A 7,433-nucleotide genomic window follows, 5' to 3' on the forward strand; every position below is an offset into this window, starting at 1 on the left:
CCCACGCAGACACGAGGAGAATGTGCAAACTCCACACAGACAGTGACCCAAGCCGGGAATCGAACCCGGGACCCTGGAGCTGTGAAGCAGCAGTGCTAACCACTGTGCTACCGTGCCGCCCAGTCTCCTCTCATCCTACGTCTCTCCAAGGAGAAAAGACCGAGCTCCCTCAGCCTATCCTCATAAGGCACGCCACTCAATCCAGGCAACATCCTTGTAAATCCCCTCTGCACCCTTTCAATCATTTCCACATCCTTCCTGTAATGAGGCGACCAGAACTGAGCACAGTACTCCAAGTGGGGTCTGACGAGGGTCTTATAAAGCTGCATCATTATCCCCGGACTCCTGAACTCAATCCCTCGATTGATAAAGGCCAGCACACCATACGCCTTCTTAACCACCTCCTCCACCTGCGGGGCCGATTTCAGAGTCCTATGGACCCGGACCCCAAGGTCCTTCTGATCCTCTACCGTACTAAGAGTCTCTCCCTTTATATTGTACTCCTTCATCCCATTCGACCTGCCAAAATGGACCACGACGCATTTATCCGGGTTGAAGTCCATCTGCCACTTCTCCGGCCAGTCTTGCATCCTATCTATGTCCCTCTGTAACTTTATAATGTGTTGAAGTGTGTGTGAGAAGGGGGGATTAACACCTGCCCTTCAACGTCCAGTGCTCAAATGAAAATAACTCCCTGACTCTCTCTGTAAAAGCAACAAATAACACTTTACTTATCTAACTAATAGTGAGCAGGTTAACGAAACTATTCCCAACCCAATAAAACACCATTCTAATGGGATGCTGCTTTGATCAATCCCATTCCCATTTATTAACAAGAGAGAGAGCGAGGGGGAGAGAGAGCGAGGGGGAGAGAGAGAGAGAGAGAGAGCGAGGGGGAGAGAGAGAGGGGGAGAGAGAGCGAGGGGGAGAGAGAGAGAGCGAGGGGGGGGGAGAGAGAGCGAGGGGGGGGGGTGGAGAGGGAATTTGCACGGTGGCTTCTCCCATGCACACGGTTCGTGTGGAGCAGAGCCGGGGATCCGAGGGCGCAGCTTCAGAGTAATGGGAAACAAGACGGGGGAAATACAGCAGGATATAGCTCGGTTGGAGACTTGGGCGGAGGGGTGGCAGATGGAGTTTAATCCGGACAAATGTGAGGTGATACATTTTGGAAGGTCTAATACAGATAGGAAATATACAGTAAATGGCAGAACCCTTGAGAGTATTGATAGGCAGAGGGATCTGGGTGTACAGGGACACAGGTCACTGAAAGTGGCAACGCAGGTGGAGAAGGTAGTCAAGAAGGCATACGGCACGCTTGCCTTCATCGGCCGGGACATTGAGTTTAAAACTTGGCAAGTCATGTTGCAGCTTTATAGAACCTTAGTTAGGCCGCACTTGGAATATAGTGTTCAATTCTGGTCGCCACACTACCAAACGTGTGGCGACCAGGTTTTCAAAGCTTGCAGAGGGATTTGGACCAACTAGAAAAATGGGCTGAAAAATGGCAGATGGAATTTAATGCAGACAAGTGTGAGATATTGCACTTTGGAAGGACAAACCAAAGTAGAACGTACAGGGTAAATGGTAGGACTCTGAAGAGTGCAGTAGAACAGAGGGATCTGGGAATACAGGTTCAGAGTTCCCTAAAAGTGACGTCACAGGTGGATAGGGTCGTAAAGAGTGCCTTTGGTACATTGGCCTTTATAAATCGGAGTATCGAGTATAAAAGTTGGAGTGTTATGGTAAGGTTATATAAGGCATTGGTGAGGCCGAATTTGGAGTATTGTGTACAGTTTTGGTCACCTAGTTACAGGAAGGATGTAAATAAGGTTGAAAGAGAAGGTTCACAAGGATGTTGCCGGGACTTGAGAAGCTGAGTTACAGAGAGAGATTGAATAGGTTGGGACTTTATTCCCTGGAGCGTAGAAGATTGAGGGGAGATTTGATAGAGGTGTATAAGATTTTGATGGGTATAGATAGAGTGAATGCAAGCAGGCTTTTTCCGCTGAGGCTAGGGGAGAAAAAAACCAGAGGGCATGGGTTAAGGGGGAAAGGAGAAAAGTTGAAAGGGAATATTAGGGGGGGCTTCTTCACGCAGAGAGTGGTGGGAGTGTGGAATGAGCTGCCGGATAAAGTGGTAAATGCGGGGTCACTTTTAACATTTAAGAAAAACTTGGACGGGTTGATGGATGAGAGGGGTGTGGAGGGATATGGTCCAAGTGCAGGTCAGTGGGACTAGGCAAAAAATGGTTCGGCACAGACAAGAAGGGCCAAAAGGCCTGTTTCTGAGCTGTAATTTTCTATGGTTCTAAAAGGATGTGGAGGCTTTGAAGAGGGTACAGAAAAGATTCACCAGGATGTTGTCCTGGTCTGGAGGGCATTAGCTATGAGGAGAGGTTGGAGAAACTTGGTTTGTTCTCACTGGAGGTTGAGGGGAGACCTGATAGAAGTCTACAAGATTATGAGGGACAGAGTGGAGAGTCAGAAGCTTTTTCCCCCAGGGTGGAAGAGTCGATTACTCGGGGGGCACAGGTTTAAGGTGCGAGGGGCAAGGTTTAAAGGAGATGTACGAGGCAGATTTTTTACACAGAGGGTGGTGGGTGCCTGGAACTCGTTGCCGGAGGAGGGAGTGGAAGCGGAGACGGTCGTGAGTTTTAAGGGGCATCTTGACAAATCCATGAATAGGGATGGGAATAGAGGGATACGGTCCCCAGAAGGGGAGGGGGTTTTAGTTCAGTCGGGGGCAGCATGGACGGTGCAGGCTTGGAGGGCCGAAGGGCCTGTTTCTGTGCTGGAATCTTCTGAAGAGTTTTTTCAGCAGGAATGTTGGAATCCACTCCCACAGAGGCGGCCGCGTCACTGAGTGTGTTTCAAGGGAGATGGATCGGTTCCTGATTGGCGGGGGGGGGGGGTCGGTGGGGTGAAGGGTTACAGGCGGGAGAATGGGGATTGAGAACGGTACAAGCCCTGGCGGGATAGACTGGCTGGGCCGAATGGCCTCATTCTGCTCCTATGTCTGATGGGCAGACTGAGTGAGTGTGGTGTCGGGGGGAGGGGGAGCAGGTACAGCAGAGGACCCTCGGAGGGACTGGGGTTCGGAAGGGTAAAGGTCACCTACCAGAGAGTCCCCCGGTGGTTGTCCGCCTGAACAGTAAGGGATCGGGGGGAGAGGGGAGTCAGTGATGGCACCCCCAGTGGTTGTCCCCCTCCAAAATAAGTATACCGTTTTGGATACTGTCGGGGGGGGGGGAGATGACCCTCCAGGGGTAAGCCACGATGACCGGCTCACTGGCACGGAATCTGTGGCTCAGCAGGGAAAGAGGGAGAACCAGGAGAGCAATGGTAGTGGGGGATGCAACAGTTAGAGGCACAGACAGACCATTCTGTGGGCGCGAACGAGACTCCAGGATGGTAGTCTGTCTCCCTGGAGCCGGGGTCCTGGAAGTCTCTGAGCAGATAGGAAGCCTCCTAAAAAGGGGAGGGTAACCGGACAGACGTCAGTGTCCACATTGGTGCAAATGACGCAGGCAGAAAGGGCAGGGAGGTCTTTGCGAGAGCTATTCAGGGAGTAGTCGGCTGAAAAGCAGGGACTCTAGGGTAGCGATCTCCGGACTGCTCCCAGTGCTAGTGAGGCGAGGAACAGGGAGACAGTACAGCCTGGCTAAAGGACTGGTGCTGGAGGGAGGGTTTCAAATTCGTGGATCACTGTGAAGTCTTCAAGAGAGGATAGCACCTGTACAAGAAGGACGGGTTGCCCCTAAACTGGAGGGGCACGAATATCCGAGCTGGGAGTTTTGCGAGTGTGGTTCGGGTGGGTTTAAACTAATGTGGCAGGGGGGGTGGGGATCAGAACAGTAGGTCACTCAGCATAGAGGCTGGGGACGAGCTTGGGGCCAAGACAAGGCTATCTAAGAGGAAGAGCATTCTGGGGGAGGATGACCTCAGCGGGCCTGGAGGTCTGGAGTGCATCTGCTTCAATGCGAGGAGCGTCACAGGCAAGACAGACGAGCTTAGAGCCTCGATGCTTGCGCGGAACGTAGAACATTACAGCGCAGTACAGGCCCTTCGGCCCTCGATGTTGCGCCGACCGGTGGAACCAATCTAAAGCCCCTCTAATCTACACTATTCCAATATCACCCATATGTTTATCCAATAACCACTTGAACGCTCTTAATGTTGACGAGTCCACTACTGCTACAGGCAGGGCATTCCACGCCCTTACTACTCTCTGAGTAAAGAACCTACCTCTAACATCTGTCCTATATCTCTCACCCCTCAATTTAAAGCTATGTCCCCTCGTGCTAGCCAACACCATCCGAGCAAAAAGGCTCTCACTATCCACCCTCTCTAATCCTCTGATCATCTTGTATGCCTCTATTAAGTCACCTCTTCTTCTCTCTAACGAAAACAAGTCCCTCAGCCTTTCCTCATACGATTTTCCCACCATACCAGGCAACATCCTGGTAAATCTCCTCTGCACCCTTTCCAACACTTCCACATCTTTCCTACAATACGGCGACCAGAACTGTACGCAATACTCCAAATGCGGCCGCACCAGAGTTTTGTACAGTTGCAGCATGACCTCCTGGCTCCGAAACTCAATCCCTCTACCAATAAAAGCTAACACACCGTACGCCTTCTTAACAACCCTATCAACCTGGGTGCCAACTTTCAGGGATCTATGCACATGGACACCCAGATCCCTCTGTTCATCCACACTACCAAGTATCTTACCATTAGCCCAGTACTCTGTATTCCTGTTACTCCTTCCAAAGTGAATCACCTCACACTTTTCCGCATTAAACTCCATTTGCCACCTCTCAGCCCAGCTCTGCAGCTTATCTATGTCCCTCTGTAACCTGCCACTTCCCTCCGCACTGTCTACAACTCCACCGACTTTAGTGTCATCCGCAAATTTACTAACCCATCCTTCCACGCCCTCAGGGGGCGGGGCTGAGTGTCCAGGGGGCGGGGCTGAGTGTCCAGGGGGAGGGGCTGAGTGTCCGGGGGGAGGGGCTGAGTGTCCAGGGGGAGGGGCTGAGTGTCAGGGGGCGGGGCTGAGTGTCCAGGGGGAGGGGCTGAGTGTCAGGGGCTGAGTGTCAGGGGGAGGGGCTGAGTGTCCAGGGGAGGGGCTGTGTCAGGGGGCGGGGCTGAGTGTCAGGGGGAGGGGCTGAGTGTCCAGGGGAGGGGCTGTGTCAGGGGGCGGGGCTGAGTGTCAGGGGGAGGGGCTGAGTGTCCAGGGGGAGGGGCTGAGTGTCCAGGGAAGGGGCTGAGTGTCAGGGGGCGGGGCTGAGTGTCCAGGGGGCGGGGCTGAGTGTCAGGGGGTGGGGCTGAGTGTCAGGGGGTGGGGCTGAGTGTCAGGGGGTGGGGCTGAGTGTCAGGGGGCTGAGTGTCAGGGGGCGGGGCTGAGTGTCAGGGGGCGGGGCTGAGTGTCAGGGGGTGGGGCTGAGTGTCAGGGGGCTGAGTGTCAGGGGGCGGGGCTGAGTGTCAGGGGGTGGGGCTGAGTGTCAGGGGGTGGGGCTGAGTGTCAGGGGGCTGAGTGTCAGGGGGCGGGGCTGAGTGTCAGGGGGCGGGGCTGAGTGTCAGGGGGTGGGGCTGAGTGTCAGGGGGCTGAGTGTCAGGGGGCGGGGCTGAGTGTCAGGGGTGGGGCTGAGTGTCAGGGGGTGGGGCTGAGTGTCAGGGGGTGGGGCTGAGTGTCCAGGGGGCGGGGCTGAGTGTCAGGGGGTGGGGCTGAGTGTCAGGGGGCGGGGCTGAGTGTCAGGGGGCAGGTCTGTTAGGGGGCGGGTCTGAGTGTCCAGGGGGTGGGGCTGAGTGTCAGGGGCTGAGTGTCAGGGGGCGGGGCTGAGTGTCAGGGGGCGGGGCTGAGTGTCAGGGGGCAGGGCTGAGTGTCAGGGGGCGTGTCTGTTAGGGGGCGGGTCTGAGTGTCCAGGGGGAGGGGCTGAGTGTCAGGGGTGGGGCTGTGTGTCAGGGGGCGGGGCTGAGTGTCAGGGGTGGGGCTGAGTGTCAGGGGGAGGGGCTGAGTGTCAGGGGGCGGGGCTGAGTGTCAGGGGTGGGGCTGAGTGTCAGGGGGAGGGGCTGAGTGTCAGGGGGTGGGGCTGAGTGTCAGGGGGAGGGGCTGAGTGTCAGGGGGCGGGGCTGAGTGTCCAGGGGGCGGGGCTGAGTGTCAGGGGGTGGGGCTGAGTGTCAGGGGGTGGGGCTGAGTGTCAGGGGGCGGGGCTGAGTGTCAGGGGGTGGGGCTGAGTGTCAGGGGGCTGAGTGTCAGGGGGCGGGGCTGAGTGTCAGGGGTGGGGCTGAGTGTCAGGGGGTGGGGCTGAGTGTCAGGGGGTGGGGCTGAGTGTCCAGGGGGCGGGGCTGAGTGTCAGGGGGTGGGGCTGAGTGTCAGGGGGCGGGGCTGAGTGTCAGGGGGCAGGTCTGTTAGGGGGCGGGTCTGAGTGTCCAGGGGGTGGGGCTGAGTGTCAGGGGGCTGAGTGTCAGGGGGCGGGGCTGAGTGTCAGGGGTGGGGCTGAGTGTCAGGGGGCGGGGCTGAGTGTCAGGGGGCTGAGTGTCAGGGGGCGGGGCTGAGTGTCAGGGGGCGGGGCTGTTAGGGGGCGGGGCTGAGTGTCAGGGGTGGGGCTGAGTGTCAGGGGTGGGGCTGAGTGTCAGGGGGCGGGGCTGAGTGTCAGGGGGCGGGGCTGAGTGTCAGGGGGCGGGGCTGAGTGTCAGGGGGCGGGGCTGAGTGTCCGGGGGCTGAGTGTCAGGGGGCGGGTCTGAGTGTCAGGGGGAGGGGCTGAGTGTCAGGGGGCGGGGCTGAGTGTCAGGGGGTGGGGCTGAGTGTCAGGGGGTGGGGCTGAGTGTCAGGGGGCGGGGCTGAGTGTCAGGGGGTGGGGCTGAGTGTCAGGGGGCTGAGTGTCAGGGGGCGGGGCTGAGTGTCAGGGGTGGGGCTGAGTGTCAGGGGGTGGGGCTGAGTGTCAGGGGGTGGGGCTGAGTGTCCAGGGGGCGGGGCTGAGTGTCAGGGGGTGGGGCTGAGTGTCAGGGGGCGGGGCTGAGTGTCAGGGGGCAGGTCTGTTAGGGGGCGGGTCTGAGTGTCCAGGGGGCGGGGCTGAGTGTCAGGGGGCGGGGCTGAGTGTCAGGGGGCGGGGCTGAGTGTCAGGGGGCTGAGTGTCAGGGGGCGGGGCTGAGTGTCAGGGGGCGGGGCTGTTAGGGGGCGGGGCTGAGTGTCAGGGGTGGGGCTGAGTGTCAGGGGTGGGGCTGAGTGTCAGGGGGCGGGGCTGAGTGTCAGGGGGCGGGGCTGAGTGTCAGGGGGCGGGGCTGAGTGTCAGGGGGCGGGGCTGAGTGTCAGGGGGCGGGGCTGAGTGTCAGGGGGTGGGGCTGAGTGTCCGGGGGCTGAGTGTCAGGGGGCGGGGCTGTGTGTCAGGGGGCGGGGCTGAGTGTCCAGGGGGCGGGGCTGAGTGTCA

The sequence above is a fragment of the Mustelus asterias genome, unplaced genomic scaffold (genome assembly GCF_964213995.1).
Source record: "Mustelus asterias unplaced genomic scaffold, sMusAst1.hap1.1 HAP1_SCAFFOLD_3138, whole genome shotgun sequence".
In the NCBI taxonomy this organism is placed as follows: Eukaryota; Metazoa; Chordata; class Chondrichthyes; order Carcharhiniformes; family Triakidae; genus Mustelus; species Mustelus asterias.